This window comes from Schistocerca serialis, chromosome 4 (genome assembly GCF_023864345.2).
Source record: "Schistocerca serialis cubense isolate TAMUIC-IGC-003099 chromosome 4, iqSchSeri2.2, whole genome shotgun sequence".
Lineage (NCBI taxonomy): Eukaryota > Metazoa > Arthropoda > Insecta > Orthoptera > Acrididae > Schistocerca > Schistocerca serialis.
The window spans coordinates 790,715,334-790,727,323 of record NC_064641.1 but is presented as its reverse complement, the minus strand read 5'-3'; the positions used below and the strand labels follow the sequence as shown (position 1 = coordinate 790,727,323).

The following is an 11,990-nucleotide window of genomic DNA, read 5'->3' as shown; positions in this document are numbered from 1 at the left end:
TAGGAGCCAGGTCAGGTGAGTAGGGAGCATGAGGAATCATTTCAAAGTTGTTATCACGAAGAAACTGTTGCGTAACGTTAGCTCGATGTGCGGGTGCGTTGTCTTGGTGAAACAGCACATGCACAGCCCTTCCCAGACGTTTTTGTTGCAGTACAGGAAGGAATTTGTTCTTCAAAATATTTTCGTAGGATGCACCTGTTACCGCAGTGCCCTTTGGAACGCAATGGGTAAGGATTACGCCCTCGCTGTCCCAGAACACGGACACCATCACTTTTTCAGCACTGGCGGTTACCCGAAATTTTTTTGGTGGCGGTGAATCTGTGTGCTTCCATTGAGCTGACTGGCGCTTTGTTTCTGGATTGAAAAATGGCATCCACGTCTCATCCATTGTCACAACCGACGAAAAGAAAGTCCCATTCATGCTGTCGTTGCGCGTCTACATTGCTTGGCAACATGCCACACGGGCAGCCATGTGGTCGTCCGTCAGCATTCGTGGCACCCACCTGGATGACACTTTTCGCATTTTCAGGTCGTCATGCAGGATTGTGTGCACAGAACCCACAGAAATGCCAACTCTGGAGACGATCTGTTCAACAGTCATTCGGCGTTCCCCCAAAACAAATCTCTCTACTTTCTCGATCATGTCGTCAGACCGGCTTGTGCGAGCCCGAGGTTGTTTCGGTTTGTTGTCACACGATGTTCTGCCTTCATTAAACTGTCGCACCCACGAACGCAGTTTCGACACATCCATAACTCCATCACCACATGTCTCCTTCAACTGTCGATGAATTTCAATTGGTTTCACACCACGCAAATTCAGAAAACGAATGATTGCACACTGTTCAAGTAAGGAAAACGTCGCCATTTTAAGTATTTAAAACAGTTCTCATTCTCGCCGCTGGCGGTAAAATTCCATCTGCCGTATGGTGCTGCCACCTCTGGGACGCATTGACAATGAACGTGGCCTCATTTTAAAATAATGCGCATGTTTCTATCTCTTTCCAGTCCGGAGAAAAAAAATCGGAGGCCTTAGAACTTGAATGCACCTCGTACGTTTTGTGAACTCCTCCGGGCTGCTCAGGCTTGAGTGAGGCCTCGAGTTTTCAAAGAGAAGGAGAAATTCGTTTCCATTTTTGTGGTGACCAGTGGAAGTCTCCGACTTTTCAATATTGGAGGAGTCACAGCTGTATGCGCCTGGCCGGCACGAGGGAGATCGAATAGATTTAGGCAATAATGACAGACACCTCGTCCATCGACTCTCCGTGGTTTCATTTACTGCCAGGTGTCTGGACATTCTGCAAGTGACTGCGAATCCCTGCGATGCTCTGGTTTTCCGCCAAAATAGTCAGTGACAGATCTCTGCTTGGAACTCACCTCCGTTACAGACGCCATTTTGAAGTCTACATATAGCGTCGCCACCTATCTGAACTGCTCGAAACTGAAGCGAGATTATTCCACGATGTCGCACAACGAATGACGAATTTTGTGAAACAAAATTGACGAAGAAAAAAGTGTTGCATTACTCATTGAATTCCCCTTGCAAGACAACAACAATTGAGTGCAGCAACTGCAAATATTTTAATAAGACATTAGAGACCCTAGTTGCAGGAGTTCCAAAAGAATACGTTGCAGTGATAATATATGCATAAAATATTTGGTTTTGGACCACAGTTAGCTGATGTCAGCTGTTGCTGTGTTCTTCAATCCGAGGATGGGTCTTGATGCACCTATCCTGTGCAAGCCTCTTCACTTATGCATTACTACTACTATCCACATCCCTTTGAATCAAATTGACGATTCCATTATGCCTCACAATGTGTCCTATCAACTAATCCTTTCTTTTTGTCAAATTTTGCCATAAATTTCTTCAACGTTCTTCTGTAGTACAACATTTCTCTTCTTGTCTGAAGTGTTAATCGTTCATGTTTCTCATCTGCGCCGGCCGGAGTGGCCGCGCGGTTCTAGGCGCTACAGTCTGTAACCGCGCGACACCTACGGTCGCAGGTTCGAATCCAGCCTCGGGCATGGATGTGTGTGATGTCCTTAGGTTAGTTAGGTTTAAGTAGTTCTGAGTCCTAGGGGTCTAGTGCTCAGAGCCATTAGAACCATTTTCTTTCTCATCTGCGTACTGTTACACTGCCGGAAAATACTTTCATTAATTCCTAACACTTAAATTTGTATTCGATGTTACCATATATCCAAATTTCTCTTTTTAAATATTTTTTCCGGTCAGCATTTTCTATTATCTTCACTTGGTCTATCATTGTTTATTTTGCTGTCGAGATAGCAAAAGTCATCTACTCCTTTAGTGTCTCTTTCCCTATTCTGATTCCCTCAGCATCGCCGGATTTCGTTCGACTACATTCCATTACCTTTTTTTTATTTTTGTTGATGTTCGTTTCATATCCTATTTTCAAGATACTATAAACTCCATCCAGCTGCCATTCCTCCGCCATTACAATTTGATTGGAAAACTTCAATGCTTTTATTCCTTCTCTCATAACAATAATAACTTTACCAGAACTCTCCATGGTGTCCTTCACTGCATACGTCCGTAGACATGTTACAACCCTGTTTCACTCCCTTCACAACTGCTGCTTCCCTTTGATGCTCTTAGATTTTTAGAACAGCGTCTGGTTTCAGTATAAATTATGAATGGTTTTCCGCTCTCTCCGTTTTCTTTGTCTGACCGATGTATCCCCTTTTATCTACTTCATTTGCTATATTTTTAAATTTTCTCCTTTTGGCAATTAAATTGAATATCCCGTGAGTTATGGGGCTGAGAAGTTACAAAGATAGCGTGCATTGTTACAAGATATCCCTATTCTCCGTACCCCCACCCAATCCCTCTCCTACTTCACCATTTCCCCACTCCTCTAGCCAATTGCCTTCCATATAAGATTGCGCACTTTTCTCTTATGAGATGAGTGATGTGAAGAAATGTATGGTTGCTGGATTTCTTGCGTGTTTATTTAGAACTCTTGTAACCTCCCCGGAGAATTTTGAAAGATGACAATACTTAAATGTTAATGGGAATAGAGCCAAGTGTAACCTTCCCGCAAAAATGAAAGATAATTTTTAAATGTGAGTATTCATTCTGCTAAGTGTAACCTTCCTGTAATTATTATTAAATGGTATGAATTGAATGAAAATGCAATTGGACCCAAATGTTAGGTTCCCATAGTAATAACACTCAATTATAATAAAAATGTGCAAAAATGTTAAGTCCCTACAAAATTAACGTTAAGATCAACCTGCTAAATTGATTCTGGGAGGAAAAGCAAAGGAAATATTGTTTCAATTGTAATGATTCTTTTCTCAAAAAATGATAGCTTTAAAAACAAAATTATTTGGGGCAATTCTTGAACAAATTAATTACAGTTAATATACATTACATTATCAGATGTGCGCAATGCTGCTTCATTACCTTATTTAAAAAATATACCTCGTCCCGAACCTTGACCAGAGGCCCATGTCGACGCCCGCCGACTCCTCACACACAACTCCGACTGTCTCGTGCGCGCTACTAGCACGAACGAACCACATGCTCTCGCGACTCGCTACGTACAAAAACTGCCTCGCAACAGAACTGAACTCTCGCGCGGTCAAGCGCAGACTAGCAACGATAAATAACTCTCTGGTCAGAGATTCTGTCATGCCTCGCCATCGCTGCTACTGGATACATACGTGTTTCACTCTTACCACTGTGAATTATTGCCCTTGTAGCTATGATTTGTAACCAAATATGGTTGCCAAGTGGTTTTACCAAGATAGCCTTATCTTAATCAGTATTATTTATGACCCAATGTGGCCATCACAATCAAAACATTGCTACAGGCATCACAACTGATGTGCTAAGTCTAAAATGGCATGAAATGTGAGACTTTGGCTGCCACTAGCCTCTCGCCAACTCAAAGATCCAGTGTGCAATGGCTTCCCATTTGAGTACAGGGAGCAGCTGGCAGAATAACTGGATAAACATATTTACCACCTCACCATGTGTCAGATACGCATAAGACGTGTCTTAGAGCTGTTGCACGTTCCTCCTAAGATAGGGCCTGGAGCTGACTACTGTATGGCGTGGTGCACTGCCCTGTGAGCTACCTTGTTTTGTTACAGTCTGTATATGCATGAAAAAGATGGGTAACATGTCTGCTCTTGGTTTAAACACACTACAGACCACAGCAGTTAGCATACAAGTTTATATCTTAGAAGAAGTGGCCACACAGCATCAACCTCATCTCATCTTTATGTGCACAGTTGCAGAGAGAGTTTTCAGCTGTAGTATATTATTTCAGTTTTTGTCTAGGTACAGCCTACAAATCCAGCCATTTGGACTGTGTACGTACATTAACTTTCTCTCCTCTTAGCTGTGTAAGATATTTTCAGGAATGAGACATTATTAACATTCCAGGAACCTCCAGCAAGCTTTCCGGTATAGAACTCCATAAACTTTGGTCACCGAGCGGGGTGGCGCAGTGGTTAGACACTGGACTCGCATTCGGGAGGACGACGGTTCAATCCCGCGTCCGGCCATCCTGATTTAGGTTTTCCGTGATTTCCCTAAATCACTCCAGGCAAATGCCGGGATGGTTCCTCTGAAAGGGCACGGCCGACTTCCTTCCCAATCCTTCCCTAATCCGATGAGACCGATGACCACGCTGTCTGGTCTCCTTCCCCAAAACCAACCAACCAAACTTCGGTCATAAGCTTCAAGAGGGTGAAACTCCTGTACAGCTACCATATAGGGGCAGCAACAAGAACATACGTCTTTGGCAGATGATTGATCTCTGTGATGTATATATTACAATGGTCCTAGAAAGTTTCATCTTCCCTCTATTGCAGTTCACGTATTTAGTGTCACCTCTCTCTTGTATTTCATGTTTATGTCAAATGGCACTGTGGGACTTAACGTCTGAGGATTCGAACAGGCGACCGTAGCGGTCGCGCGGTTCCAGACTGAAGCACCTGGAACCGCTCGACCACACCGGCCGGCCCTTAGAATGCTGCTTTTCCTAGGTGCATCTATGAATCAGTGTAATAGTACTAACATGGGAACTGTAAAGGATTCTGACCGATCTCTGCAATACATATTGTGTGTGTGCATGTGTGTGTGTGTGTGTGTGTGTGTGCGTGTGTGTGCGTGTGTGTGTGTGTGTGTGTGTGAATCCTAGGATATTCTGTTACTCCTTTGTTAAAATATTGTTAAATACTTAAGAGCTCTCATCTCTCTCTTATATTGTAACATAACCCTATTTGACAGCATGTGATTGCATCATTTATTCGACCCATTCACTATTTAAAAGGATGTATAATGGATCTGCCATTGCTATGGGGCCTGTATTTTAAAAATAAAATCATGAAGGGCAGTGAAAAATGATAGTTTATAAACAAACCCGTTACTTACACTTCGCTAGAACTCTTGCTGCCCTTTGTCATTTAATCCCAGTCCCTGTTCCATTCACAAATGGCATGTGAATTGAATTATTTTTGTTATGTTATTTTTGGTAAACATCCATATTAGCTCCAATTTCTCCAATTTTCTCATTGTGATCATTTCAATCATTTCTTGGAACTTATATGGAAGGAAGTAATACGTTGCCAAACTCTTCCCAGAAAGTACTCACTTCAACAACAAACCTCTCCGTGCTGTAGAACACATCTACTGTAGTGTCCACCACTTGACAGATGTGTGTCACTATGTATTGGATTCTGTCTGCCTCTTGGGTTAATGTGATCTGGTAATGGTCCAAGACTGATGAACAATGCTCAAATATTGGTAGAGTAAGTGTTTTGTAAGCTACCTCATTTGTGAGTAGATTATGTTTCCTTAACGTTGTTTCGATTCTTCTGAGCCTGACATCTGTCATGTAACATCCTCTGGACGCTACCACATAACACATGTGGCAACAATGTAGGCTGCCTCATACCTGCTCTGGGGCACTGCTCTTGTATGGTATCCAGCGACCTTGGCTTTTAGCGTATATGACCCACTGCAATCTTAACTATTTCATCTCCCAAGGCTGCTTATTCTAACATATTCATTTCCAACGTTTCAGTTAATCGTTGCTTGAAGCTTGCTTTGAAACTCTCACCAAACTTTGGTTCTGACAAATTAATCAGGTCCAATATTATTAATATCCTACCTTTCTGCAATATCTACTGTTTTAATCTGTAGTTTAAAACCAATAAATCATGGACAGAGTCTACACCTAGTTCTGGAAATGTTTTGCCGTTTAAAATCTGGTTTCGTCTGTCTGAAACCGTACGGTGCCTCCAAGTCTCTTCTACACACAGAACCTTCTTTCATGGTACTTAAACCTACTGATAGCTATTATTAAATTATGCCCTGTGCAAAATTCTATTCTGCAACGTTCCTTTTCTTTCCTTTTCTCCAGTCTATGGTTTTCTACTATTTTCCCTTCTCTTTCTCCTCCTACTGTCGAATTCGAGTTTTCCATCACAATTAAATTTTGTTCTTTGTTAAAGATATGAATAATTTGTTCCACTTAATTACATTTTATTTTAACCCTTTCTTCGTGTGCTGAATTATTGGGCACGTAAAGTTATTCTACTGTGGTAGAAGTTGGCTTCGTGTCTATCATAGGCTGCGATAGGGTATTCACTACGCTGTTTGTAGTACCTAAGTTGCGTCCCTATTCTGTTCGTTATTAGCCCTACTCCTGTATTACCCCTATCTGATTTTGCGGTAATAACACTTTAGTGACCTGACCAGAAAACTCCTGTTTCCTACCAATGCACTTTACCAATTCCTGTTATATCCACCTTCAACTTGCCAAATCCTGTTTCTAAAATGTTTGGCTACATACACATTTAAGAGTTGTGACGTTACACGCTCCGACCCGTAGAACGCCAATTTGGTTGCTCTTGATAACAGCATCCTCCCGATTAGTCCCCATCCGGACATCCAACTAGAGGCCTATTTAACCTAAGGAATAATTTACCCAGGATGACTCCATTGTCATTGAGCCGTGTAGTAGAGAGGCATGATGTCGAGAAAAATAGCAGTTGTATATCCGTCTGATTTCAGAAAAACACAAGTACACTTCGTGTTGCAAGGTTTTTCTGATTTCGACATTAGCCACAGGAGAATGAAGTCTTTCAAATAATATGTCTACGTTAAGGCACTAGATTCGAGAGGTGTTTTAAACAGATGCACGCCTGATCTTTAGTCCGAATGTTATCAGCAAACCTCAAACCTTTCATTTGTTCTCTCTGAGCCTTACCTCTTTTTCCAAACTACGCTTTGTTTCCTTTACGACTTTCTCTATGTACAAATTGAATAACTTCGGGGATAGAAGGCAGCCATCTCGTTCAATTCTCAACCACTGCTTTCCTTTCACCTCATTGACTTGGAACCGCAGTCTGGTTTTGAACACACGTCGTCGGTAATTTTCACTTCTTGATTTTGTTCCTGCTACGACCAGAATTTTAAAAAGTGCGTTCATAAACTTTCCCTAAATCTATGAATGCTATAAATGAAGGAATGCCAGTTTTCAATCTATCTTACAAGATAATGAAAATTGTCGATATTGCGTCGTGTGCGGCTGTATTTTTCCGAAACGAAAATTGATTTTCTCCGAAGTCTACTTCCACCAGCCTTCCCATTCTTCTGTAGACAATTCATGTCAGCATTCTGCAACCGTAACTCATTAATCTGATAGTTGGGTAATATTGAGACCTGTCAGCACCTGCCTTTTTTTGCAACAGGAGTTATTACATTCCTCTTGAAGTCTGTGGGTATTTCACTAGTCTTATTTATCCTGCTCAGTAGATGGAATAGATTTTTCAAGGATAAATCTCCAAAGAGTCTCAGTGCACCTATATCTAAGACCAAGCACTTTACAAAAATTCTATGAAGGAAGTGTAGTTCGCGAATGAACTCTATTTCAGAGATGCGAAGGTATTCTCACTCCTCGAGCTCAGTTAATGTGGAGTGTCGACTGCTGAGTAAATACAACTGAGGACGACACGAGCATAAATGTCAAAACCTGCGTCATCCCTCTACCTCCCCCTGTCTGCATTCTAGCTGTCCCATCTTACAGTTGACCTGGTAGTGAACCGAGGGACGAAGGCACCTAAAACCACTGGTCAGTATGTGATAAACAGATATCTTTCCTCCTTTGTTTAAGCATGCTCTTTATAAGATTCTGAGTTGCTCGAGTCAAAATCATGAGATTTATAAGTTCGATGTTCTGCTTCTGTTTTTTGTAGAATGTATGAGGGCACAGGTCATCCCCGTTTTCAAGAAGGGACGTCGAACAGATGTGCAGAACTATAGACCTATGTCTCTAACGTCGATCAGTTGTAGAATTCGGGAACACGTATTATGTTCAAGTATAATGACTTTTCTGGAGACTAGAAATCTACTCTGTAGAAATCAGCATGGGTTTCGAAAAAGACGGTCGTGTGAAATCCAGCTCGCGCTATTCGTCCACGAGACTCAGATGGCCATAGACACGGGTTCACAGGTAGATACCGTGTTTCTTGACTTCCGCAAGGCGTTCGATACAGTTCCCCACAGTCGTTTAATGAACAAAGTAAGAGCATATGGACTATCAGACCAATTGTGTGATTGGATTGAGAAGTTCCTAGATAACAAAACGCAGCATGTCATTCTCAATGGAGAGAAGTCTTCTGAAGTAAGAGTGATTTTAGGTGTGCCACAGGGGACCGTTGCTATTCACAATATACATAAATGACCTTGTGGATAACATCGGAAGTTCACTGAGGCTTTTTGCAGATGATGCTGTGGTGTATCGAGAGGTTGTAACAATGGAAAATTGTACTGAAATGCAGGAGGATCTGCAGCGAATTGACGCATGGTGCAGGGAATGGCAATTGAATCTCAATGTAGACAAGTGTAATGTGCTGCGAACACACAGAAAGATAGATCCCTTATCATTTAGATACAAAATAGCAGGTCAGCAACTGGAAGCAGTTAATTCCATAAATTATCTGGGAGTACGCATTAGGAGTGATTTAAAATGGAATGATCATATAAAGTTGATCGTCGGTAAAGCAGATGCCAGGCTGAGATTCATTGGAAGAATCCTAAGGAAATGCAACCCGAAAACAAAGGAAGTAGGTTACAGTACGCTTGTTCGCCCACTGCTTGAATACTGCTCAGTAGTGTGGGATCCGTACCAGACAGGGTTGATAGAAAAGATAGAGAAGATCCAACGGAGAGCAGCGCGCTTCATTACAGGATCATTTAGTAATCGTGAAAGCGTTACGTAGATGATAGATAAACTCCAGTGGAAGACTCTGCAGGAGAGACGCTCAGTAGCTCGGTACGGGCTTTTGTTAAAGTTTCGAGAACATACCTTCACCGAAGAGTCAAGCAGTATATTGCTCCCTCCTACGTATATCTCGCGAAGAGACCATGAGGATAAAATCAGAGAGATTAGAGCCCACACAGAAGCATACCGACAATCCTTCTTTCCACGAACAATACGAGACTGGAATAGAAAGGAGAATCGATAGAGGTACTCAGGGTACCCTCCGCCACACACCGTCAGGTGGCTTGCGGAGTATGGATGTAGATGTAGATGTAGATATGAGGCTGGCACATAACATCATAGCCCGCATCTCGTGGTCGTGCGGTAGCGTTCTCGCTTCCCACGCCCGGGTTCCCGGGTTCGATTCCCGGCGGGGTCAGGGATTTTCTCTGCCTCGTGATGGCTGGGTGTTGTGTGTTGTCCTTAGGTTAGTTAGGTTTAAGTAGTTCTAAGTTCTAGGGGACTTATGACCACAGCAGTTGAGTCCCATAGTGCTCAGAGACATTTGAACATTTTGAACATAACATCATACTTTCGGAAAAACATCATCCACACGGTTGCGAAGATATCAAGAGCCAACAACTGCGAGAATTATCGCACAATCAGCTTAACAGCTCATCCATCTTAGTTACTGGCAAGAAGAATATACGGAGGAACTGGAATGAAAACTGTCGATCTGTTAGGTAACTTTCAGTTCGGCTTTAGGAAAGTTAAAGGCAGCAGAGAGGCTGTTTTGAAGTCGCTGTTGATAACGGAAGCAAGAGTGAAGAAAAGTCAAAACACGATAGAGAGACAAAATACGATGAGATGAGAAAAGTCATGGGATACCTCCAGTGTCGTGTCGGACCTCCTTTTGCCCGGCGTAGTGCAGCAGTCGTTGTGGCATGGACTCAATTGGAAGTCCTCTGCAGAAATATTGAGCTAGGCTCCCTGCATAGCTGTCCGTAATGGCGGAAATGTTGCCTGTGCAGGATTTTGAACACGAACTGATCTCTCGATTATGTCCTATAACTGTTCGGTGAGATTCATGTCAGGCGACTTGGGTGGCCAAAGCATTCGACCAAACTGCCCAGAATGTTCTTCAAACCAATCGCAAACAGTTGTGGCCCGGTGAAATAGCGCATATTCATCCACAAACATTACATCATTGTTTGGGGATTCGAAGTTCACGATTGGCAGGAAATGGTCTCCGCGTTGCGGAACATTAGCATTTCCAGTTAAAGATCGGTTCAATTGGGCCAGAGGACCCAGTCCATTCTATGTCGATACAGCTGACGCCATTACAGAGCCACCACTAGCTTGCACAATGCATTGTTGACAACTTGGGTGTATGGGTTCGTGGGAACTCCGCCATACTCGAACCCTACGAACAAACTCTTACCAGCTGAAATCGGGACTCATCTAACCAGGCCACGGTTTTTCAGTCGTCGATGGTCCGACCGATATGATCACGAGGCTAGGACAGGCGCAGTATGTGAGATTATGCTGTTAGCAAATGCACTCCCGACGGTCGTCTGCTGCTACAGCCCATTAATGAGAAATTTCACAGCACCGTCCCAACGGATGCGTTTGTCGTACATCTCACATTGATTTCTACGGTTATTTCATGTAGTGCTGCTTGTCTGATGGCACTAAGAACTACGCAAACGCCGCTGCTCTCTACAGTTAAGTGAAGACCGTCGCCCACTGCGTTGTGCATCGTGAGAGGTAATGCCTGAAATTTGGTATCTCGGAAAACTCTTGACACTGTATACTTATATGGATATGGTGTCTGTTCTTTCGGACATATCCGAAAGAACAGACACCATATCCATATAAGTATATAGTTCTGGCAATACCGGCTATGACTTTCTTCTTCTGTGCGAATGCACACATATTCTCCGAACCCTTACGGGACTTGGTAAAAATGTCTCCCACGAGTCATGAGTACGTTGGGGTGGGACACTACGAGTGTAGTGTGTGGACATACAAGGTGAAAATGTGGGTCTCGCAGGAGGTTGCGCGAGATAGTCCCTGCAGTTGCGCTGTCATCTGTTCCCTCGGTGGCTCAGATGGATAGAGCGTCTGCCGTGTAAGCAGGAGATCCCGGGTTCGAGCCCCGGTCGGGACACACACTTTCACCTGTCCCCGTTGCTATATATCAACGCCCGTGAGCAATTGAAGGTATTAATATAATTCTAATTTCGTTCTTGACACTGTGGATCTCGGAATAGTGAATTCCCTGACGATATTCGAAATAGAATGTCCTATGCGTCTAGCTCCAACTAACATTCCGCTTTCAAAGTCTGTTAGTTCCCTTCGTACGGCCATAATAACATCGGACACCTTTTCACACGAATCACCTGAGTACAAAAGACAGCTTCGCCAACGCACTGCTCTTTTACACCTTGTATACGAGATACTACCGCCATCTGCATATGTGCATATCGCTACCCCATCACATATATTGCCTCAGTGTATATACTTCGTTGGTCCATTTAGTTTGTACGAGATGTTTATACATCGAAATAAAGTATATAGTTTTTTGTCATGGGTAATCGAAAACTATTGACCAGCAGTGTAGGTTGCAGGTCTTATTCGAAGATACAAAAGACAGAATAGCATCAAAACAGTCTTCGGGCTGAAGGCCACAAAAACAGCACTCCTAATGTACAAACGGTCAAAGATTTTCTCCATCCAGAGGAGACG

The 11,990-nt window shown here is 43.0% G+C and overlaps 1 non-coding gene across 1 annotated transcript; it reads left to right on the top strand.

Moving 5' to 3' along the window:
- Nucleotides 1-11,335: 11,335 nt before the first annotated feature.
- Trnat-ugu (transfer RNA threonine (anticodon UGU)) lies at nucleotides 11,336-11,412 on the top strand. The gene has a single exon. It is a non-coding gene; the product is annotated as a tRNA-Thr (tRNA).
- The last annotated feature ends 578 nt before the right edge of the window (nucleotides 11,413-11,990 follow it).